Below are 24,711 nucleotides of genomic sequence, written 5' to 3'. Positions count from 1 at the left end.
CATCGCTTCTAATGCAATCAATCAATTCCTTATTTTTTATGTTTGCTCTCAGTACTTGTCCACAGGTAAGCTATTCCCAGCCACTTCTTTTCGCCTTGCGATGTGCCGCTCATCCATAAATGCCCTTTACATTTCCCTTTTGGCCTTTGCCACTCCAGACCTGGCCTAATTAGCATGCCTCCACCTTTCATTGAGCCAGTCATTCTGCTGCATGCTTAATTCCCATACAAAATCGCCAATAACAGAGGGCTGCCCCAAATCTCGTAGGCATACGTTCCGGTCAAGTTCCGGTCAGCGTCGAGTTTGCCCGCAGCGCCCCCAGCCCACTCTTCGCTGTTCTGCGCCTCAGATCGCCGCGCCGCTCGGTCCACACTGCCGTATATTCTACGTACACTCTACAAACACAGCCGCCCCGCAACCGTGCCACAGCAGCGACAACGGCCCGAGAGCGGCCGCGCCGACAACTTGCCGGAAGCGCGGAAAAGTCCGGTGTTACGAGCGCGAAGGTTGCCGAGAAACTGCGCGGGAGTCGCCGTCGCGCGCCATGTGCGGAACGTGAACGGCTGCAACCCTTTTTCGGCGAACGAATGCGCTCGCTGCTCGCGAGGCCACTCGCCGGAGCACACATGCCGAAGCAGCACTGGCGCAACTTCGGCCGACTTTCTGTATTTGGCGCAGTGTGACGCAGAAAATTTTGCGTTTGCGTCAAAATGGCGCGATTGGCGCAGGAGTCCCCGTCCCTGGCTATGGCAAAACACGCTGGCAGCTCGCGGCACATTCCAGGCGGAGAAGTGCAGTCGACAATAAACCAAATGACGCACATTGGGCGAACGCATCTTCTTCGCTGAAATGACTGCAATAAATTGGCGAGATTTACTTGCGCCTTCGGCATACACTTCCAGCGAAGTGAGATAACCGCCAGGGTGGTTCAGTGGTGGTGACGTTGTGCTGCTGAGCACGAGGTGACGAATTGCAGACTACGGCTGTCGCATTTAGACGAGGCCGAAATGTACGAAGTGAAAAATAGGAAACACGCTCGTACGCTTACATTTAGGTGCGCGTTGAAATCGATCGACAAAATCAATGGGCAGCACCGAACAAGGAAATCAACGACGTGTCTCATAGTCACGGCTGCTTCGAGAAATACGCATGATTCTTCAATTGGTCGGCTACAGACAACAATGTCTCAACGTGTCCGGTATTCCATTGTACGCTATGGCGTTTGCGTAATACCGAGTTAGCGGACGCTGGTATATACATCATGTGACGCTTCGTCTAACCACAATGCCTTATAGACACGTTTTCGTGTTCCGTAAGGGTTCCTGGCAAAAAAAAAAAAAACAGTTAAAAAGACAACGTGTTCGCGATTCCGCCACTGCCAAAAATTCGCACCAGCAGCGAATACACTTGCTTACTGCAGTGTTAGCTCAGTGTTCGTCTAGTTGAGGTCTGCGCCGCCGAACTGGCCACTCCTTCGGTAACCCGGTAGTCCGCAAAGGCCATTGCGTATACCGGAATACTGGACACTATTTAGCTCTCTGCTATTCTGTTTACTGTCTCCGAACAAAGGTACACCGAGAGAATACAGCTCACACAGCCCTTTTCCCCCTCACCCAACTCCTTTCCGAAAGCCATTTCGTAAGACCCTCCAACGTCAGAACTCGGACGAAAAGCCTGCACAGTCGAAGAGGACAGGGCAGTGCGTGACCGAAGAGAAAAGCGCGCGAAAGGCGGCGAACAAAGATGGGAGCCCCGAGGAGAAGAGGGGGGGGGGGGGGCGCAACAAACCGCGCGCGCGCGTTTCCCAGAATAGCAACAGGGACGAACCAAAATAGCGGCCTCCGATGGGGCTCGCTGCCGGCCCTCGGTCAGCCGTCCTTCGCAATCGCACCGCACCGGACCTCGGCGGGCAGAGGACGGGCCGAGTTGCGAAACCCGGCGCCGACCGCTCGCTTCGTCGGGTCGCTGCAGCGCACGGCCAACGACACTGGAGAGTTTTGCGTTTGTCCGTAAAACGCATTGCCGTTTGAGGAATACCGGAGCCGCGAACGGCAGCGGCGACACGTTGTGACGGTTTGTCCCACGACAACGCGTTAGAAGCGTTCTCGTTACATGCCAACCCCGATCTCCCTAGGTACCAAATACTAACAATCGTAAATAAGCTAGAAGGTACCATTGATTTCAATATGACTAGAAACGCCTTCAAAAGCCATGTGAAGGAATTGATACTCACACTACAACGTGTTTGGGAGACACTACGTGTTTGGGAGAGTGATTATTGCAGCATAAGTATTCTCTTTTACGTGCATACATACATCTTCATGGTCATATGCTGCACTTTAGTGCACTATGATAATTTACACGTAGAACCTGTACTTTGCTGCTTGTGGACCGGGAAAGGGGAAGAGGGGGAAAAGGGGAACGTTTATTATTTCCCCGCCTATATTAGTAAACCAACTGTAACCCAATAATTTGTCAATTTCTATGTAAACTCGTGTAAAATGTGTGAAAATATGTAACGTTGTACGTGTTCGCTTACTGCCAATAAACTACCACTAAATAATGTATAATACACGCGTACTTTGCGGCTACAGGGGCCCCTGTCAGGCGCTGTGACTCTTTTTCCCCTGCACTTTCCTTGAAATTGTACTCAAGATGAAATAAACATTCATTCGTACCAGCTCAAAAAGCAGATGCGCAGCGCAGAAATGCTCTCGTTAGATAACCGCTGAGCCAATGTGAATTAATTTTGTTGCAGTTAAGAGTGAACAGCTGAATACCGCCGGAAGCAGAATTTTCATTTAGGGTCTCCAATTTTTTTCGACAAGAACTGTCTAAAACTGGCCAGCATAAAAAAAAATGCGCTGAAGCAAAAAAAAAAAACTTTACACGTCGGCAACTCTGCACCAAACACTGCTATCGCAGTATAGTAAACTGCATCTACTGGTTCCCCGGAGCGGACAAATTAAATATATGTCAAAGTTTACGTATAACATGGAGATACGTTATGAAAGAAAAGCCGAGATGACGGCATGAATCGAAGTTCTGGCTTGCTATCAGGATTCGGGAAGAGTGTAAAAAGAGAGTTACTGATGATGACGACGAACATATTACGTGAAGCTGTTACCATACTTAGGATGGTTTTACTAAAGTCCTACTCGTAAATTAATGCTATACAGCAGAACGGTGCATGATACATTAATTTTGTCAGCTTTGTGGGTTTCAACAGGCGCTGTTTACCGAATTGCAATATTGTAATAGTAATCTGAATTGCAACTTATTGCTGAGTTACAAGAATCCTAGCAATAACTTGGGTGCATAAAAAAAAAATATTTCCTTTTTGTCGATTGATTTTACCCCCCCCCCCCCTTTTAACTGCAACAACTTCACCAAATGCGGTGCAGTGGATAACGAAAAGAAAAATGATTTGTCCATTTCCAGGTAATTATATCGGATCAGCGTGCATGGAACGAGGTGTTGCACGGACAGCAGCGATCAACCACGGCGGTATGCGAATGTCAAGCTGCATTCACAGGCTAGTGTGTCGTACCACCGCTCCGTTGTTGATAACAATTCGCGTGCGTGAACAATGCGATCTCGACAGCTCAGCGAAGAAGACGCGCTGTCTCTCCACCTAGCAGCAGCAGCAGCAGCAGCAGCAGCAGCAGCAGTAGTAGTAGTAGTAGTAGTAGTAGTAGTAGTAGTAGTGTTGCTCTTATAAGAACGCAAACGTACCAATACCAAAACATGTAGGCATAAACATACACACACTTGTTATGTATAGTCATACGCATGTCGTGTCATTTCGTACAAGAACTACAAGGTGGAACTCCAGCGCTATGATGCCTTCGGGAGGTGCAAGTGTGACGAAACAGCCCACGTGTAAGCGATGGGTGAAGCCCTAAAAAATCGTCCTTCTGGCTTCAAACGACTTTGTGACTTAGCAGAATGATGACTTCCCGCAAAATATAAGTTCACCGATTCGCGATTATACATGCGCGCAGCGACTAGCCGACTTGCTCTGCTCAGAAAAATATGACAGCATATATGAAGGTGGATGCAGCGCTTTCCCTTGCATTTGTATTAAGATTATTTTCTTCTTTTTTCACTGTGCTATTCGCTTTAATAAGGGAACACCAACTCGGTCAGCAAACCAGCCTTCTGAAGAAGACAAGACGGCGTTGAGCATTACCTGGTTTACTAATTAAGATATTGGCGTTATCCGTCATCAACGGTGCTGGCAGATACAAAAAAAAGGAAAATTCACCCCTCACAGCGAAATCACAGCGAAGAATATATGCTACCAAATCCTTCACATGTGCAGGTGACCGATCTCAGTGCCAGAACCACCACTAGCGAAACTCTCTGTGCCGTCTGCAACTAGGCGCGCTGTCAGCTGTGTTACCTTTCCTAATGTTCGAGCGTGGTCTCTCGCTGCTGCCAGAAGGACATAAGAGAATGCGTGACGAGCACACCGATCACTATTGGGATGGGATGGATGGATGTTACGAGTGTCCCCTTTGGAACGGGGTGGTGGGTTGCGCCACCAAGCTCTTGCTATTATAGTGCCCAATGTCCTACCTAGGTTAAAAAAGAAATAAAGAAAAACACCAACATGAACTCCCACAACCTATTGCGAACTATTCTCTCGCCAAGGGAGCGCCCTCTTTCGAATATGGCCACCAACTTCGCCGGCGAAGACAGCGCGCGTTTTAACGGGACTTCCTCCACTCGTCGACAGACGGCGAAAGAACCGTGTGGCTTCCCTGTGTTGCCCGCCATCCCGCCTACGTGCCGAAACAGAAAAGAAAAAGAGAAAAGAAAACCGAGAATGCTCCCGGCCTAGCGACGGTTTCCAGACGTGCAGCTGTTGCCCGCCTGCGTGCTGATTAGACCCTAGGGAAGCAGCCTCGGTTTCGCATTCTATCGTCGCAGAGAGCAGCAGTAGGGGGATAGCCGCAGTTTCGCACGGCCGTCGATCGCCGCGCGTCCCTCAAGGTCAATGTCCCGTTTCCCTAGCGTTCGCTCGCTTTTTCCCTCCTCGCCAATCCCATTCCCAAACGTGCTCCTCCTCACTTTCCCACTTCCGCTCCCCAAGCTCTCCCTACGGCATCCCTAGGTTTTCCCCATGGCCGGTGACGCCACGGGAATATCCGACGGCGCAGTTCGGTAACAGAGAGTGAATCATGAGGCGGGTATCGGTTGACACCACGCGAAGCTCTTTTCGACTTCGCGCTCGTACAACAATATTCTTTTGCTACACTAAATCACCAATCCTGCAACTGCGCGTGCACGTTTCCCCAGCGAAGCCTTATAATTTCAAGTTTCTTTTTTTTTTCGGGAGACATGAATCCCAAACACCTGTGCTATAGACGAGCTTATCCTTCGATGAAGGGTTGCGATAAGGCATAATGTTTGATATCTGCTGTATGTATGCCTCAACGTCTGCGTTCCATACGATTTCAAGAATTGTTTTGGGGCATCTGTTATTGCGTACCCAACGATCAAAGCTAGACAAGACACTGTATTGGGGGCCGGCTTGCAGGAGATGTGAGTGTTCTAGTTGTAAAGCTGGGGAAGCCCACATCAAGTGGCGAGCATGTGCTTCCCTCACTGAAGGGGACAGCTTGGAAACGTTGCACCCGGTGGAGAGTGCGGCTAATTACACGTGATAGCGGGCGTAAGCCCCGCCACTTTTTGACCTTGAAGAAAGTACCTGTACGTTCGGGAAGTCAATGCCGACCAGCTGTAGTGCTGTACGATCGCCAGGTTTTGTAGATTAAATTATTTTCCCGAACGATTACTTTCGTATTTCGCCAGTAGCTTACGCACGCAGCAGGCACTTTTTTAGACCGGATTCGCTACTCAACGAGACACGCATAGGAAATTAATACGACGGAGAAAAAAAAAAACCTTACAAGATAAGTGAGCTGTAACTCCTCCAGGGCAGCTACAAATTGATTTGAAATTAATCTGTTTATTTTCGTGAACGATACGCGATTTACGCCAGGTCTTTACACAAGGGATAAACCGCTGGGCTCCTGTAAACCATCAAGCTACGTATGAATATGTGTGACTGAGACCAGCCCAAGCTTAGTGACAGGTAAAGCACGTACTTGACAAGGAGAGGCGACGGATTTGTGAAATAAGCACTACACCACAGCATGCATTAAAAAGAGTGTCCTCCCTATGCTTTCTTTATTCTAAGCAGTAACAGATGCAAAGTGCCATTCGTTTGTCTCTATATAGCTTTTCTTCGATAGTTGTTGCTACAAGACTTTCCGGTTCCAATTAGTTTTTTTGCAGACACACCGTGTGCCACTAAAGATATCAGATACCATTCACTATCTCGTGTATTCAATGCTTCGTGAAAAGCTCCAGCACTGTCCTCAAAAAAATAAAAAAATAAAGACACACAATGCGAGAGGCGTCAAAATGGTTAGTTATGAATTGTTCATGTGAGGGAAGGTTGGATATCTAGACAGATTATTATTCACGCAACACATTGCAAGCAAGCCAGAGCATCCCTAATCTTCGTGTTGATGCGTTTCTTTAGTAGCATGTATAAATGAATTTCTGCATAATAATAATAATAATAATAATAATAATAATAATAATAATAATAATAATAATAATAATAATAATAATAATAATAAATAGTTCGCAATAGGGTCGCGCCAAATCCGGCCAGCTGATGAGCCCCAATAAAGGTGGGCAATGTAACGAAGTCTGGACCTTAGCCTCACCTAGTGATGCAAGGTTTGCTACCGTTAAGAAATGCTGCGAGTGAGGCCAACAATACTGACCTCAACTTATGCGCGAGTTGGAGGTTAGGCTAGGTCGAGTTTCGACCTCGGTGAGGTCGAGTTTCAAGGTGAAAGTTTTCTGCATCTGTTTAGCAGTACGACTGCTCCTTCTGAAAGAATGAGTCCGATGTATGTAGTATAATTTCTTCTTATATACATTTTGTATATCTTTAGAAACTTTTCTAAACATTTCTTTAGACGCACTGACGGCACATGTTTCGCAACGAAAAGCCCCTAGTGAATAAAAAAATATTTACGAAGTATGACGCCGAATTCGCTGTGTCATGGCTTTGAACCTTTGGTGTTAGATGTACTACACCATGAGAATTATGCATAGGAAACACTAGGTAAAGTTGGACATTGCGTACCCGACTTCATATTCACAAAACTAGGTTGACTTTGGGGGCCTGACCTCAACCTTGGTAAGTCTGAGATGAGGTCGAAGTGAGGTCGCTGCCTGACGGCCGCTGTGAAGTCGCTTGAAAGCACGTAAGCCTCATAGGACGAGGCTTCTGTTAAGTCCGATTCTAGGTTGGCGTGAGGCCGAGCCTTTGTGAGGTCGTTTGGTCACCTTGCTGCGAGAAATACTCAGGGGAACGTGCAAGTCGCTTTCAACATGTCGTAGTGGCTGAACACACATTTTTACCAAACCACGCTCAACAATTTCTCACTCCCTTCCGCACGCTCCGTAAAGATCGACTTCATCGCAACGTATTTTATAAGTGCGCTCTCTCGGGGATACGCTGATCTGGCTTCGAACAGCGGAGCACTGCCCACTGAATTACCGTAAGATGTCTGCCTTCTGATATGTCTTTGATATTTGATATCGCCCTCATATAGCTGGCTTCCTGTCTATTCCGCCCATCGAGCAAAGTCGCTGCACCTGACTATTTTGAGCCACAGCTTCGATGCCGCTCCAGCCACTTTCCGAGGTCGTTGGTCGGGAACTCAGGTTGGCGTTTCTAAACTAAAACGCGGTCCGATGGGCCGACATATGTGAGGATTGAGTTTGGCGCCGATCCTGGAGACTAATCCCCGGCTCACGTGCGTCGCGGGGACTCGGCGGTGTACCGAGGAGCTCGAGCGCCGCGCTAGACCATGCCATGGGCGATGCGCCGCTGTGGGTGCTTCCCCCTTTCGAGCAAAGCTTCCAAATATTTTTAACACTATTTTTCTCCGTCACTGCCCGGCACGCCAGCGTAACACTTATTAGTTAGTTTACCAAACACTTTTCCTCCATTCTGAGCGAATTTTTTTTTCCTTTACAGATACCTAGATAATCGAGTCGCTTATCTATTTCCGTTCCTAACCATCAGGTCTCATATTTTGCTCCGAGCCTTCCAAATTTAAAATGGTGCCTCTCTATACTGCTTATTCTGTTATTTTTCCATGCGCAGCCCGTGCTTGCCTTCCAACAGGCCTCTGATTAATATCCACTCACGACTACATTTCACATCTCAAAGGTTCACATCTGAAACGGTTCGGACCAATTTTGTAGACGCGTAGGGTACAGCTACACTAAAACATTTGCGCCACAATTTGTGTGAAGCGTCTCACATTAAGAGAGCCACGGACGGTCACAAGTTACGTTGCTCCATAGCCATGTTTTTTTCCCTGTACTCGTTCACCGAATGACCAAGGCTAAGCTCCATCTTCACTGGTTCTGCGTGATGATGTCACGTCGTGTCGTCTACTTCCGGTTCTCTTGGAGCCGGCGCGTGAAACTTCTCCAACCTGTCTGCTAGCAGCCTGGCTGTCGATCCCCAGGCGAGAGTTATCCAGGCAGCGTGCGTTGCAAGCGTTCTGTCTCAGCGCCGGGCGTGTCCGGTATTCCGGCAACCACAGGAGAGCTGGACGTTTTGACGGATGGGCGGAGGCGTAAAGTCCTTCCATACTATTGCCACTATGATGAAGGAGCGTCAACGTAGACGTAAGTGAGCTGATCGGCCCGCACGTCCTCCAGCCACCTCGTGGCGCAGACCAGCCAAACTAATATTGCCGTAAACAAGTGCAAGACATTTGAAACATTTCGAAAGCCAACGTGTTCACCATTACGCTCCGGCGAGCGACTTGGGCAGCCACTCGCATAGCTCTCCCAACTGACGTCAGTCGGGCCAAGCGCGTCCATTGGGGTGGGGCGGCTGAAAACAGGGGAGAGGCGCCACTGCGATCGGTGGCCATGCCCATTTTTAAGCTCTTAAAATAAAACGATTTGCGCGGAGCGCTTAAATGCGTCCATTAATGATCTGAAAGACCTACCCTTACGACTCAGCACGTTCGTACAAGATCATCAAAATCGTTTCAGGGTCCCTTTAAGCCTGACACCAAGATAGCAAATAATCCAGGAAACCGCTGTCCCTGTATATGGACAATAACACCGTCTTCCCCTCCGCAATCGCTTTCCCTTATGATTCACCAACAAAACAGTGTTATCTGCGTACATTACCAGGAAAGCACCGCTCCATCTCCTACACAGCTGTAAAGCTCGCAGCTTTCTTCAGCTCTTTCGCCCGCTTTCGTGGCCGGAGGTTGGACTTGGCGCCGACGCATAAGGGCGAGTTCGGCGCCGCGTTCCCTGCCGAACGCCGACTGTTATAGCTCTCACCTGTACGACCGCTACAGATGCGCTGGGTAACGGCTCTGTTCTCCACGAAATGACCAAGTGAAACAATAAAGACAACCTAAATATACTCCCTGCAACACCGCCAAACTATTCCTTTAATAATGAGAATAGCGTTCCCGGAAGCGTTCGGCTATTCGCCTACATTGACAACCATCGTCAATTGGTTGTGCACACTTTCCCCCCTTTCCTTTCCCTTGTCCACTCTCTATACGACGGCTATATAGGATGACATCCCACCTCGTTTATAGGAAATATTATAACCTGACGTACTCACCGACAGTGTCCTTTCCTGCGTATCACGCATGTCAAGAAAAGGAGTGATGACAACGGTAAACTCTGTCGCAGACCTTTCTCGATATCTAATGTCACGGCACTGTCTAGCACTTCACATGTTACCCAAATTGTATTATTCTCGCGCGTTTAAATTTTAAGAAACCCCTGGCGTGCTTTCCTTGAGGTTTTCACTGCTCGGGATGCTCCACCCTCTTCGTGTTCACGTCGTTGTACGCACCGCCAACATCTAAAAAAGGCTACACCTGTCGACCTGTCCTCTTGCTTGGCTATTTCTGTGAACTGCGTGATTACATACAGGTTACTATTTACGCACCTGGCGTCTCAAGCCTCCCTGCAGTTCTCCCGATATCCAGTTCTGTTCCGCCCCCGTATGGAACGTCAACTCGGTGGCTTGGATGCTCAAATCGGTCTGCACGATCTCATGCTCGATTTATCTTCGTTACTTCGGCACCATTTATCATGGCAACGGCGAAAGACGGCATAGATTAAGCCGCGTGCTGCCATTTATCTACCACAACCACCACCGTCTCTGCAGAACCTCGTAGCGTTGTCTGTGCTAATAACCCACCGGCGCCAGCGGCATGCGTGGCGCCTCTTACCTAACTCAACGTGCTGCACAAGAGACAGATCGCGAGATTACGGTATACGACACAGACGAGGCGCTGCACTCACAACTACAAACGGTATACAACCCCAGTTGCGAGTGTAGGGCATCGTCTAGGCCTTACCTTATACCGTTCAGTCAAGGTGCACCCATTTCTGTACGCGATTTATCTTTGCTAAACCTGTCCAACAGCGGCAAAGCGAAAAAAATTGAAACGTCTGGCCATTGAGTTGCGCGTAAATTGAACACTTCTGCAGATTCAAGTGGACGTGTCTTCGTCAGGGCGGCCGTGCCCTCAGAAGGTCACATTGTCGAAACGCTGGCTCCAGCGACATTGCTTGCTCGACCACTGCTCCCCACTTAGATCCCCCATCTTCCTGCGAACTTCTGCCTGGTTTGGACTGCGTATTAATTAACGTGGCTGCGTTTCCCTTCAATGCGCTGGTTATTGCTACACACGACCGATTCAGTTAGGTTTATTTCGTGTTCGGATGAGACCAGAGGGAAGGGGGGAGAGAGAAAAGAAGTCAATCTTATTGGTTGCTTGACCAGCTCGCAACCCTCGCCCATAAAGGCAGTGCCTACTCGCAGTGGAGACAGGATATGTATGAAAACCTCACTATTAGGGACACCGTGTCACTTCGTCGCTGAAGTCACTACCGAGTTTGACGGGATCCTCGGCGTTCCGCCGACGACAGTGGAAAGGACTCGCTTTTCATTTCTGGTGATGCTCTCAGCCAGTAATTAACTTGTTCGCGTCTTCAATAAAAGTTTACACCTGACGCGCAAATAGGACAAGGACGCGGCGCTCTCACGACTGAAGAAAATTCACTTCGGCACATGCGCTGGCGTTTAAATAAATTCTCTTCAGTCGTGAAACAGCGCTGCGTCCTTGTCGTTCTCATTGCTTGCGTCCTCGCCTCTTTTGCACGTCAGTTCAGTTCCGACTTCGCGGAACTGAACGCGCGCAGCGAGCTCACCAGCGCAACCCCAACAGCCACTGGGCTCCACACACACAATGACAGCGGTAAGCTGCTTTCTATTATTACCCCGCTATTATTACTTTTTTATTTGTCGCTGTTTTTGCAATCTTAGCGTGAAATATAGCCTGTATCACAGAGCTTACTTTGAATCAATGATGATCAATATTTACTGCTGTTCCTGGTAACCATCTAGGCCACACAACGACTGCAGAGTTAAAAAAAAAAACGGAAAGCTTATGCATCGCGAAGAGATTACCTCGCCTAATCCCGAGGCAGACAGTTTAACCGCGGAACTTCCCAACCTTCCCTAGGAGCCACTTTCACGTCCGATCGTTCCCTAGGACGCAAGGCTGACGTCATCGCATATGATCGTCTGCTACTATCCCTCGTTCCGTCGTCTGCTCTTCCCATTCAGACTCCGGACGGGAATCTTTGCGAACGTTGGGTTTAGGGATTCCTTTTTGCTCTTTTCTAGTGCGTCGCCCTATTCGAGCGGCCCATGACGTAGTATTTGCGCGCATAAAAGGAACCGAGCAGGGCATCACGTGACGCTATAGAGAAGGAAAAGCAAAACAGAATAAGACGCGCCGCTGTTCCGCGGGGCAGTGGATATGGCGGCCCGGGCGAGCAGACGAAAAAAAAAAAACGATAACGGCGCCGGCTGTGCGAACGGCGCGGTTGGGGAAGGTAAGGTGTGATTACCGAAGTGCGCAGTAACGCCGTTCGCGAATGGGAGGGAGGGGCCAGGGGTGGATGGGGAACAGGGGCGTGGTCCTGTAGGAATGGGCGTCGCTATAAAAGCTCCACGCCTTTCGACTAGTCCCTCCTCCTAGCCGGATTTTTTTTTCAAAACTCCACCCCTTCGAGCAGACGCGGGCTCCGGTAGCAGACGACGCACATCGAGACCAAGCGGCTTGCCGCGAATAAACACGCGATAACCATGACATTTTGGGGGTGGAACGCGCCGTGTAGACCCCTCTGCGTCTACCAATGGCCACGGCGCAGTGGTTTCGGGGCATGGCAGACGAGCAACCTCGAAAGAGGATGGAGCTACGAAGCAAGTCGAGTCCCCGCGTCCATCTTTGAAGCACGTGCCGACGGCGTGATCGGCTCCATTCGTCGTGACGCCCTCAGCGAATGTGAAGGTAAAAGAAATATAATGGAAGCCAGCGACGGTTTTTCAAGACGTTTCGGCAATCGAAAGAGAGAAGGAGCGACGCAAATCTCAAAAGCCCGGGCGTATTCAATGTGCATGCATTCAAATGTGGATGCGGATTCATTTATCTACATGTTTTGTTGAGTTTAACGTCACAAAAGAACACGTGGCTATGAGAAAAGCCTTAGTGGAGGACTAAGTATTAATTTTGTCCACCAAGAATCATTTAAACGTTCACCTAAATCTAGGTGCACGAACTGTCTCGGCATTCTGCCGCCACGAAAATGCGGGTATCGAACCTGAGAACTCGTGTTCAGCAGCCGGAACGCAATAGCCACATAGCTATTAAATATTTTAGTTCTCACGAGTTACGATCGTGTAAGAAAATGTGCATGAGCAGAGATGCATGTGACGCGTTTGCTATTTTGTCAACGGGATCATACGCACAGCATAAATCTGATCTGACTGTCCACTTAATAGCTGAACCACATCATTGCCTCTCCTAGGCTCTATCAATATATCAAAAGCTAAGAAGTGACAGTCCATGAAGTTTTCCCGCTAACGCTGACTCAACAACGGCGGACTTCACAGCTACGAGCTATGAACGGCGACGAATGATTCTTGCTGAGTAATCATTTATTGGGGCGCGTGAAACGTGAAAACGTCAATTAAACCGAACGATGTTCCAACTCACAGTAATTCCGAGAAATTCCTCGACCAGCCTCCTTAAGTCGGAGTATTTACGTCTAACAACAACCATTATCCCCATCGGCTCGCCAACGCGAGCTCAAAACGGAGTGGTGCCTGTAAATCAGGCTCCGCCACCGAATGAGGCACACGGTGGCAAAGTATCCCCCCTGAATGAAAGGAAAATAAATTACATTCTAAACCAAAATTACACGCTTTGGGATGTATCTTGCCACACAACAATAAACGTCATCTGTCTTGCCCGCACTTCCTTTCTTTAACGCTGCAAACCCGATACTTCCCAGTAACGAACGGCACGCGCGTTAGCAGCATGACATAGCATTCCCGACAGGAAAGTAGCCGGCGCGGCGTTTTCAAGAAAGGAAACGCAAGCAAGGCAGATGACGATTATTGTTGTGTGGCAGATATACATCCCAAAAGGTGTACCTTTGTCTAAGAGTGCACTGGTGAAGGGGCCACGATTATTTCCACAGAGAAACAGATATTCATGGAAATTTTCACATATTTATTCACTTGAAGAACTTGATGCGTCTCTCCAAAGACGAAGGCAACGAACAAAGACACTAAGCAGCAAAGTCAAGTGAACTATGGCGAGATCACGGAGGCTGATCGAAGCGAATTTCAATCAACAACCATCTGAAATCTTCTGCGGGGCACACGTCCAACGGCGTGACCACCACAAAACGGTCACTGATTACGCCACGGGACTCGACAAACTAGCAGCGGATTGCAATTCCAAGATCACCGCGCACCAGGCTGTGAAACCCACAAGTGCTAGGTGACGCCGTGCTACGTGTTACGTGACGACGTGACGCTGCCTGGCCGTTTTGTTTGGTGGCTCAGAAACGAACCGGTACAGCAACAACGTCCTTTCGCAGACAAGGACTTGGCGATCCAGAAGGCCCCCAACTTCACACTGCAAATCGAAAACGCAGCAGAAGCACGTGAAGAGGGAACGTAATTACGTTCGCAAAACTAGCGCAAGTACCTTCTATATGTAACTGAAACCAAGGAAGCTCTTAATGATTACAAGAAAAAAGAAATATGAAGAAGACAAATCACAGCTCCGCGCGATGCGACGCCCAACACAGCCCGGACACTCGCGCAACTACCGCAAAAAACGCGCGCACGCCGAAACGTCGTGGATCGAGGAGCGGCAAGTCACAAAAGCTCAAAGAAACAACAGTGTCCAAGTTCTGCGACAATTTTCGACAGCGGCCCCAGCATCCGTTGTGAATCACCGGGTATCGGCGAACAAGGCGTTGTACGCGCTCAACACCTTAGCCAGTAGGCACGTCTAGGGCACATGGAGTCACGATCCAGCTACGCATCGATGGCAGGTACTTAGGCTTCAAAATTGACAACGGTGAAGGCCGTAAAAGTGCGTCAGTGAGACTACGTTCACAGCCAAATACACACGACCATCCACTGGCTCCAGGCAAACAACGCACTACCGGGGGGGGGGGGGGGGGGTATATTGTAGAAGTCGACCTAATGGACAGTCCATTTCGGCCACTGCTGATTGGCTGAGGCCGCTCGTCTGGTCCTCGCTCGTACAGCTGCATCCAATCATCAGTGACCGAAATGTACAGTCCACTAGGTGGACTCTTATACCCGCCCCCTCTCCCCTGTGCAGCTCAGGCCAGTCTCTTCCAGTGCTCGGCTGTGCAACGCCGGAAGCAACACACAAGGACGAGACCTGCACACTACATTGTTGGCTATCAAAGGAGCAGGGCGCAACCTCCTCGAGAGTAACCGGTTTCCTCCACTTGGTGTACAAATCGCAGGTATTAACTCAGGCGACCAACTTGTTTCCAAACTCCGGCACAGGCACAAACCTGTCCTGGGTAGGCTACGATCAGCTACAGCACCACCGAGCGAGAAGACCACCGCGTGTAGATTTGGGACGGAGATTGGGCGCGCATAATCCTGATGGCCGCGTATAAGTACTGCGCCTAAAGCACCGTCCAGCTAGGACGGTCGGCAGCCTGGGACCGCTCCGCCGTTACAAACAAATGTAGTGGCGGTCGCCTGCAAGGGCGACCTCCACACTGTTCAAATAATTAATCCCAGGACACAAGGGTCCAGCTGTACAACTCGAGCTTGTGGAAGGAGCCAGAACCAAAGCTTCTCAAAGCACGGCCGCTACCTTCTGCTCGGCGACGTGCTGTAGAAGGTGAAGTCAATCAACAGCAAGATCAAGGCGAAAATCGAACACACTGAGCATTCTGATTGGGCAACGCCCATGGTACTTCTTGACCGGCAGAAAAACGGCCCACTGCGCAGAAGTCGCGACTGCCGTTGTACCTCGTATCGAAGAAGGCAGCTTACCAGATTCTCAGAAAAAGACGCCATCTTAACCACACTGAATAGAGCGCAGGCCTACCTTCAACTAAATGAACTCCGGAGGCAGCTGAGACACGCTGACAGGAGCCTACAAGGTCAAACGGTTCACATTTGAAATTTCCGCAGCACCGGCCAATTCTTTAAGCTGAGCTTTCTTTGCCTACTTTTCCATGGTTCCGCTAGGTCGGTCGGTCGCTGGTGGGGTTCTCGGCAAGTGGACCCAGCCTCACGTGAGAAAAAAAAATTAAAAACAAGAAGGAGAAGCGCGTCTGGCGGCGGAATGCGAACTTTGGCCCACCTGCACAGAAGCCGCATGGACTAACCATTAGGCCACAACTGCACGTACGTTACTCTCGTGCCAACACCAACTGGCGCTCTCGTACCGTCGGCGCGTGTTGATTATGATAATTTCCATAATACGGCACGTACCCACAACGGGGAGTCGGCCAAGAATTGGTCGGCATGTACTCTGCAAAAGCCAACTAGTTCTGAGATGAGTAGCTCTGATAACGATTTCCTGTGCTATGACACACAACCCACGACTGATTTCTATACTAAGGCACACACAACGGGTCATCGGCAAGGAAGCATGTCGGCGTGCTTATGATTATGATTTCCACATTACGGCACATACCAACAACCTGGAATTGGCCAAGAGGCGCGTCCGCGTATTGATATAGCGCTGATTATTTCCATACAATGGCTCATACTCAGAGCGAGGCATTGGCCTAGAAACGGGGAGGGGGGGGGGAGGAGGCCGGTGCATATCATGCCATTGTCAACTTGCTCTTTCAGAGGATCACCATGTGTTGATTATAATATATTCACGAAAGCTTCACTTCACTTATGATTCCAACACGTGCGTTGGATCTGCATAATATTTCAACGCTTCAAGGAGACTATGGTGCCTTGTAAACAGGCGTTTGTGTGTGCTTTGATGGCACGATCATGGGTGAAAAAGAAATGCCGCAGAACGCGCATTCTGATTAGAACACGTTCGCAAGAGTTGAGGCATTTAACTAGCGCTAAGAAGGCGTAGGACGAGAACTAAAAGCAAGCAGAAAACGACGCTAGAGTTCAAACAAACTGAGGTCTATATAGCACTAGAGTTAAATTTAGTTGGAGTCTACGCCTTCCTATGGTGCTAGTTAGACATGTCTAAATTTTGACATACAACCGAAGTTTCTATAATTGTTCACGAGAGGCTGCAAATCTTTAAATCCTCGCTTCTCAATGAACCTGCCGATGCAGCAGCACGATCTGCACATGAGGAGGGCTTGCAATATTCCATGTCATTCTCAAGAACAGACGCAGCAATGAAAATTCGTATGCTTGCAAATGAAGCCATAAGATCTTTATGGAACACGCCAAGCTCGAAGCACACACGTCTACACCGACTGGACGCGTCCCTTCGACTTCGACGCCCATCTGGACTCTCTCGACTCGAGACAGCAGCACTTTGCCGACTGTGGCTTGGTGTCGCTTTCACAAGATCTTTCGCCTTCCGAGTCAGTACGGACTAGAGCGGGGCTCGCAGTCACTGCGGCAGCGAGAAGACTATGGAACACGAACTTTGCCACTGTCCTCGATACAGCGCGCACTGGCTGTCACTAGCGGCCATGTTGGCACGCCTTGACGACAGGCCACTTTGAGAACAGACACTCTTGGACTGCCGACATAACTGTCGTCGCAATGAAAGTCGGTCAAAGCTTTGTTGACCTTCTTACGTGGCAGTGGCCTATTAGAAAGACTATTATGATCCCATCCCACCCCTTTTTTTCGCCTTACTTTTTGTACCCGCTCTTATTTCCGTCTTTACCTCCCCTTTCCCTTCCCCTAGTGCAGGGTAGCAAACCGGGTTTCAACTCTGGTTAACCTCCCTGCCTTTCTCTCATTTGCATCTCTCTCTCCCTCTAACCCATTCCTTGGAATGCTGGCTTTCAACCACATGTTCCTGACGGACACCACAACAGTAGCCAGCTGTCTCTAAGAGATCCGGCCTTCCGGACACAACATGTAGATAGGAGGAAAAGCAGCAGCAACAAACAATAGACCAGCTTAAGCGATGGCTTCTCACTCAAACCGTACTGGCTCATTACGAGGAAAGAAAAGGCCCTCCCGTATCTTGCGACGCTTCGCCTTAGGGCGTCGGATCTCTCTTTTTCTTAACGTGCTCACCAGAACAGAAAGGCGCCGATCGCGCTTTCTTTTAGAACACTCGGGCCGGCACAAATAGATCATGCTCACCTAGCTGTATCCTTTGCAGATCCCAAGTTCCACAAATATATACACCGAGAAGAAAAGTAACCGTCGTCACCGACCATCAACCAATGCTTGGCATAGCTGGCCCGGAGAAAGAAGCCAACGGCTCAAGTCCTCTCACCACGAATGGCACGATGGTGAATCGAATTCTCTGCCTCACGGCTGCAACACTGTCTACTGGCACAGCATAGGCGACCAGGACGTAGATGCATTGAGCAGGTTGCCATTAACACATTACGACGATGAACCATCAGACCGCGGACAAGACGCGAGTTTCCCCATCAACGCTGTCGGTGTCGCTGCTATATCGAGCGATGGTCGGTGGTAAACGCCTGGCCTGATTATTATGTTCAAATGTCACGTGGCCAAAAACATCACTAGACCGCGAAACGCAAGCGGTAGCTTGGCAAGGGTGCTGCCGCGGCTACGCGCTTACGTTATCGCAACCAGCCGGCCGCCTACACATCGCAGCACAAAAGCGGACCAAGCAAGAGCTGCGAAAGGGCCAACATTTGATGCGAATGACAAAGAAACAGCATCCGAGTAGACAGGGGAATGTTCGCTATCGTGTACTTCAACGTGAAGTTAGAACTCGACGTTGCATGCGTGGGCGACAGGCTGGCGCGCTCGTTAGAGCGAAGCGCTCACGTTTTACAGCGAAAAGCTGTGGATGGCTAGGTTCTGGCAAAATTTGCGTGCTTCTATCGAGCCGTGCAGATCGAGAATTTCTCCCCATACGTGGGCCGACACCGAAGATAGTGCATTACCGGGCCGATCAGCAGCAGAGGTGAAGCAGGCTTTAAGCATTCCTCCAACTTGTAAAGTAAGTTTAATATCTTAGGTCCACATACAACCCGTATCAGATATTAAGCTGATAAGAACAGATACTGCCCTTTGGCCCGCGTCGGCAAACTCTACGTTCGCACCGCCCTCTCTTTGTCGGCGTTCCAAGCCCGTTTGCGAATCTCCTTTCCTTCAGCACTCCCGTGCTGGTGGGGACCCGTAAGCGTGCTGCCCGCCAGGACTGCGAGGCGGAAAGAAATGCGGACCGTCCACGTGGCCTAGATCCACCAAACTTGGAAGGTTTCACCGCAGCAACGTCCAGGGTTTAGGTGCAGTTTGTGGGGAACTAATTTTGTGTGGCCTGTGTTGTGGGCGACCGCTTGTGGTCTTCGAGTGACCTCACAACCACTGCTGCACTGCGGGACGTCGGCCAACGCTGCTGCGTTGAAGCAGTGTGCGCCCTCGGAGCGCGGTGAGGTGCGCGTATGCTCCACGTGCCGCGATTCGTTAGTAGAAGGTGTGGTGCCACGTTTTGCAACCATACGTGGGTGTGTACACACCTTGGTGCCTCATCATCTTGCGAGGCTCGACGTCGTGGAGGAGAGATAGTCGCGCCTCGTTTTCCATTTATGTGCACACGAGGCTTGATGCACGGAAATGGACAGTTCGGCATTAAGGAACCCACATACACAGCTTCGCCGGTCATCCACCGTCACATATTGGAATGGCGCTGATCTTTTTTTCTTTTTTTTTATAGAAAGAACTGTTAATTCACTTCGGCGTACAGGAGAAACTCCATCCAAGAGTTGCCACAGTTATTGCTAGGAAAATTGGTGAACTCCGGTCAAAAAGGAGGACGGCGCTTCTTGCGAGTGCCAACAGACGTACAGCAGGCAAAAAATCGCTTTTCACGACAAGCGCGCTTCCTGAAGTCCACCTGAAATGCAATAAGTGCGCCTTCTCTTTACGTGTGCACGCTATGTATCTTCGGTTTATTTTCGTAGCAGCGCCAATAAATCTTTTGGCTGCGCCCTGCACTCATGCAGTTCACTGCCCCGCTTGCCCGGTGAACATAGCAGCGGCCTCAGCGCACGAATGAGAGGCTCGCTTTGGCGGAAAATTGCATGCACCGTTTTTCGTTCGCACGATATCAAAGATGCAAACAACGACTAATCACCGAACAGCACAGCGAACGCAACCGCGAAGCACCGCTGCGTGGCATTCGCGCATAGCCATTTTGGATTTGAGTGGCTTCGCCAGCATGCATCACAGAGGCGTTCGCGGCCAAGAGGTTGGCTATTCTGATTGAGTTGTAGTTAAAAGAGATTTAGGAATTTCTAAATTGCTAATTCTTACTGGAGCGCCAGATTATGCGTCTTGCTTTGACGCATATACTTTGCCTTTTTATCCGAAAGCGTCAAATAGCCCATTGAGCGAAAAGCCCGGCGGCGTCTGTGGCAGCCATAGAGTTTCTCCCCAAGGAAAATCTGGCGCCGCCGTCTGTGAGAGTTTCCTAAGCAGCGCTATGCCGTCATGGGCATGATGATACAAGTGTCTGCGAGGCTTGTGTTGGCTGGTGTTGTAAGAGGCTTCATCTAAAAGGTGGATATGGCTACACAAATAACGCGTTCTTAAAGTGAAATCGTCATAAAATCTTTCCATTCACGCATATTACATGTTCCAGTGAAGTTTACTCACCCACAATGCATAACCAAGCGAGGAAAAGATAGAACAGACGACCAACCGTTCCAAAGCGACCACGAATCTTGTCGTCTGTCCTCCAACTTTAGCCGCCCGCTTATACCTTTAACGTTTCATATATGGGTACACGCAACAACAAGTTGTCGTAGTTAGACAAAACATCTTTGTGTAATAATAAAGCTAAAATAGCTTGCTACGTGCTGTTTTCGTAGAAAATTAATCATTGTGACAGACGGAACGGTACCTGGCTCTCCGAGAACGGTGCCAATCCGAAGTCACAATATACCGGCATTCCCATGCATACCACAGCGCAGCAGCGCCAGATTTCCCTCTAGGTAATATAGTGAGAAACTCTACGGCGGCAGCTAAGCGGCACTTAGATTCGCATTGGCCACGACGCCACGTCACGAGCGCGCCTGGATGGAGCAGACAGGGCGGCGCGACGCAGCGTGCACACGCTGTTCTCTGGATGCCTGTGGTGTTATCCGCACGTTCCCCGCCTGCGCGAGCTCTCGCCTGCGCTCTAACTGCGCCTCGGCGAAGGCGAAGTCAGAACGCGCATGGCGTGTCAACACGCTCGCTGGACCGCGACGAGTTCATAATTCGAAGGACCGCTGAACGGCGGTAAACTGGACGTTCATACTTTCGCATTCACGACTCAAAAGAAGTGCCTAGGTGGGCTCCGATTATCAAAGCGAAAGCTTTACTGGCCGCGAACTTGCGATTTCGCCGTGGCGGTGCTCCGAGGAGGCACATGACGTCACAACGCGCGCCTCGCCGCGGATATTTCTCTCGCTCCCCAGTCACTACTACGCATGCGCCACTAGTAGCACCGAGCCACAGGTGTTCCGCCGCTGCGCAGAGCTCTTCCGCCGCCGCCGTTTGGTATGACGTCACACCGCGTTCCTCGTCGTTGCGCTCGCCTCCGCTCGCTTCGCCAGCTGCGTCACATGCCTGATAACGTGTCGGATGACTGAAAAGGAGAGCTCGCGTGCGCCGCAACCACAGTTGAGGCGGCAATATGGATGGCGACAATTCTGATAAGCAGGAGGAAGCCTGGAATCGACATCGGAACGAGATGAAGAGGAAACGAATCACCCAGGAAACAGACGAACAGCGCGCCGAACGACTGGCTAACGCCGCAACATAGCTAGACAACCAGACTAACCTGGACTTGCAATCAAGATTAACCAAGGCTAACCATGCTATGCCTTAGCTTTCGCTACGTGTATTCTGGCATAGCCGAGCTAAGCCACTGCCTCTGTCTTCTTATAAAAATTCCATGAATAATGTTTTTAGACCGGGCACACGTCGAGAAACACGTTTACCTCCGAAAACCTGGAGGCATCGTGGTGCTACACGAACCTGCAACCTTTTTGTATATGTTTATATCTGGCCTCTGGAACCATGGCCACCATGCGACGTACACTTTTTGTCTGAAGCCTTGTCAAGACCACCGTTTTGCAGCTACTGCAAGGTAGTACACTACAAAGGCTGTACAAGGCAATTCACGATGTCACAGAGGAGACACTCACCGGAGATGTGTTCCCGTCTTACGGTCACAGAGCGAGCGCACTTCATGACTGCAACAGCCTCACTCTCGTATCTCAGGTAATCATGCTAACCAGGTCCTCACTTTCTGACGCATGATAGGCCACAAGAGAAGGTAGCCATGAACAATGGCGCAATAAGTCGCGTACGGCGGCCCAGACTTGAAACAACCACACAAAAAGCACTGAGAAAGTGGTGCGACATGCAGTACCGTGAATGCCTGACTGCCACCGTGTGACAGACAAAGCAGAAGAGCCCGCCAAAAGCTTCCATCCCAGCTCGGGGCCGTCAGCAGAAACTCTGGCACACACTGCTTGTTGACTTCGCGGGACGCATACGGTCGCACCTACCTTAGTCGCCGTGAAAGCGCACAAAAAGTGGAGAGAGAGGCGTCACGTGACCTGAGCAACGTCCGCGGCTCCTGTAGCTGCATTACGAAGCTTCTTCGCTACGTGCAGCCTGCCACGAGAAGTCATCTCAGACAACGCCTGAGAGTCTGGTTCTACAGAGATAAGGCTCTTTCACACGTCAAATGGCAGAGAGGCCGTAACATCACTAGCGTACTACACTGCAGCAAACGACCACGTAGAACGCCATGTGGGAGAAGTCAGAAGAGCACTCGTGCAGACAGAGAGAGGGAGAGAGAAACAGCAAGGAGAGCTCAGGCGAGCGTCCGGTTTGCCTACACTGGGTGTAAAGGAAAGGGAGAACAGAAAGAGGAAAAGAGTGAACACTTCGTTCACGCAGCCGTATGGACAGGCGGGCTGTTCTAACACAAAAAGGTGCAGCAACTCACGAATAGGTTTCTGCGCCAGCGACGGATGTGCCCTGTGACTAAATAAATAAATAAATAAATAAATAAATAAAAAAATGGCTGTGGCTTAGGTAAGGTTAAGCCCAGGATGCGAAGCATACTAGCCTTTATTTTAGTTGTTGAACCACTGTTTAGCCTGGTGAACTGCTGTTGCTTGGCTATATTTGGTTCGGCTAGACGAAGAAACAACTCATGCATTACTTCTTCGCCTTCAAGAGTGGAACACGACAGCGTTCCCGTCGACCCGCCAAGGGGTGTAAGACAATGGGCTACAGGGCAGCGACTACGCGCCCCGCATTGGACGCGGTGAGCGTCGAGCAAAGCAGCGTTCGGCGCGGCAACGAAATGTGCGCCTGAGCAAGAGACGCACGCCTTAGAAACAGCGCGTTTCTAAGGCAACACCGCATTCACTAGAGGCGCTTTTGTACCGCTTTGAAGCGTTGTACTCGTGGCTCAGTGGTAGCGTCTCCGTCCCACACTCCGGAGACCCTGGTTCGATTCCCACCCAGCCCGTCTTGCAAGAGTTGAGCCAAATCCACTTCTCCTCTGTCGTGACGTCACGGTGTCACGTGATTTCATGGTCACCGCCGCGCCTGAGGAGCTGGGTTGAGCCCTCGTAATATGCTTCGCATAATAAATAAATAAATAAATAAATAAATAAATAAATAAATAAATAAATAAATGTTTCGTTTGCAGCCGGTCTAATGGGGTCTGTAGAGGCATGCGTTGGACGTCATTAAGGGTGGAAGGTGTGCAACAGCTGCTCAATGCTCAATTCCCGTCCACAAGAATCGCACGCTAATCTATCGGCCACTTCGATGCGGTACTGATAAGCCTTCGTAAATGCCGCACCCATGGCCACAGGCAGTAAATGAAATGTGGAGGCGCCGCCAGAGAGGCAAGGAACGCTTCGCTCAAAGGAAAGCCAGCTCAGAGATGCAACCCAGTTACCGACAGACTGTGGCACAGCAGACGACATAGAAGCGGCAACACCACAAGACACGTCATAGAGATCTGCTATTCCTCGGCCACGGAAATGCTTGACACGAAAACAATGCTGCAGAAATTCTGAGAACTCTCTACTACCGCGTAAGCATTCTTTGGCTTGTCTGTTACTTCGCTATTGCTTACATGCTTTTCCTACCTTATTCGTGCATACCCATTGCCTTTCCCGTGCCAAACAAATGAAATTCGCGTACTCGATGGTGTGGAGGTGAGTTGCAAAGAAGCTCCACGGCACCTTCAAAGCGATATCGTATCGGCTGAGCCGGAACGCCGTCGCAACCAGTTTCGCCCCAGCTGATTTTCTTTTTTTAACGCGCAATCATTTCTGCGCTTACCCAACAAGCTAAACCGTCCGTCCGTCCGTTTCATAAAGCGATTGCTTTCAAAATGGCGCCCGCAGCAGCGAGCGAACTCACCGTCGCGCTGCCTCTCGCCTAAGCGGCGAGAACACAGCGCTCACGAAGCTATCAGCACCCGCCGCACTTTGCCCACATCGCAGATCGATTTCGACATACGGGCCGCACGGCCGTGCCATAGGCAGTCGCCGCTGGGCTACGGTAGATCACGCTACCTGTTGATTCGGCGCGGGTGGATAAGGTGCTAAAGAGCAATAGCGGCTCACAATGATCGAAACGTCATCAGCGCACTTGGCGCCGCCACCTGCAGTAGTTTGCTTGCGTCGTCAATTAACCCTGCGCCGCTGTTCGCAGCAGTTTACGTCACCGCAGTGCTGTTGTTTGTACTGGCCGGATCAACTTTCATAACGTTGATGATGACACCGGGCTACGTGGAGATGAGCAAGTGGCACAATGCTTACGCATACGTGACTCCCAGAGCAGTTTGTGCGGGAATTTCTTCCTTTTTTATTTTATTTTTCCTTTTTTTGCTACGGCCTTAACGCGGCGACCACTACGTCACCAATTTTAACAACCCTGATCATCTATTATTTTTATTATTAAACTATTATGATATGTACCCAATAAGTTATTGTTATTTTTATACTTCTTATATTCAGCAGTCGCAAAGCAGGCTTCTCTGCACACACACCCGTAATGCGGTAAAGTAAGTTTTCAAG

At 49.9% G+C, this 24,711-nt stretch overlaps 1 protein-coding gene and 1 non-coding gene across 4 annotated transcripts in view; both read right to left on the bottom strand.

Annotated features, from left to right (window-relative positions):
• Positions 1–24,711, bottom strand: part of LOC135913571 (leucine-rich repeat protein soc-2 homolog) — a 125,014-nt gene that overhangs the window by 68,391 nt on the left and 31,912 nt on the right. The gene's annotated exons all lie outside the window — the stretch shown is intronic.
• LOC135913579 (U2 spliceosomal RNA) lies at positions 18,516–18,698 on the bottom strand. The gene has a single exon (XR_010568059.2). It is a non-coding gene; the product is annotated as a U2 spliceosomal RNA (small nuclear RNA).

This window comes from Dermacentor albipictus, chromosome 9, assembly GCF_038994185.2.
Source record: "Dermacentor albipictus isolate Rhodes 1998 colony chromosome 9, USDA_Dalb.pri_finalv2, whole genome shotgun sequence".
Taxonomy (NCBI): domain Eukaryota; kingdom Metazoa; phylum Arthropoda; class Arachnida; order Ixodida; family Ixodidae; genus Dermacentor; species Dermacentor albipictus.
This window is presented reverse-complemented; position numbering and strand designations above follow the sequence as displayed.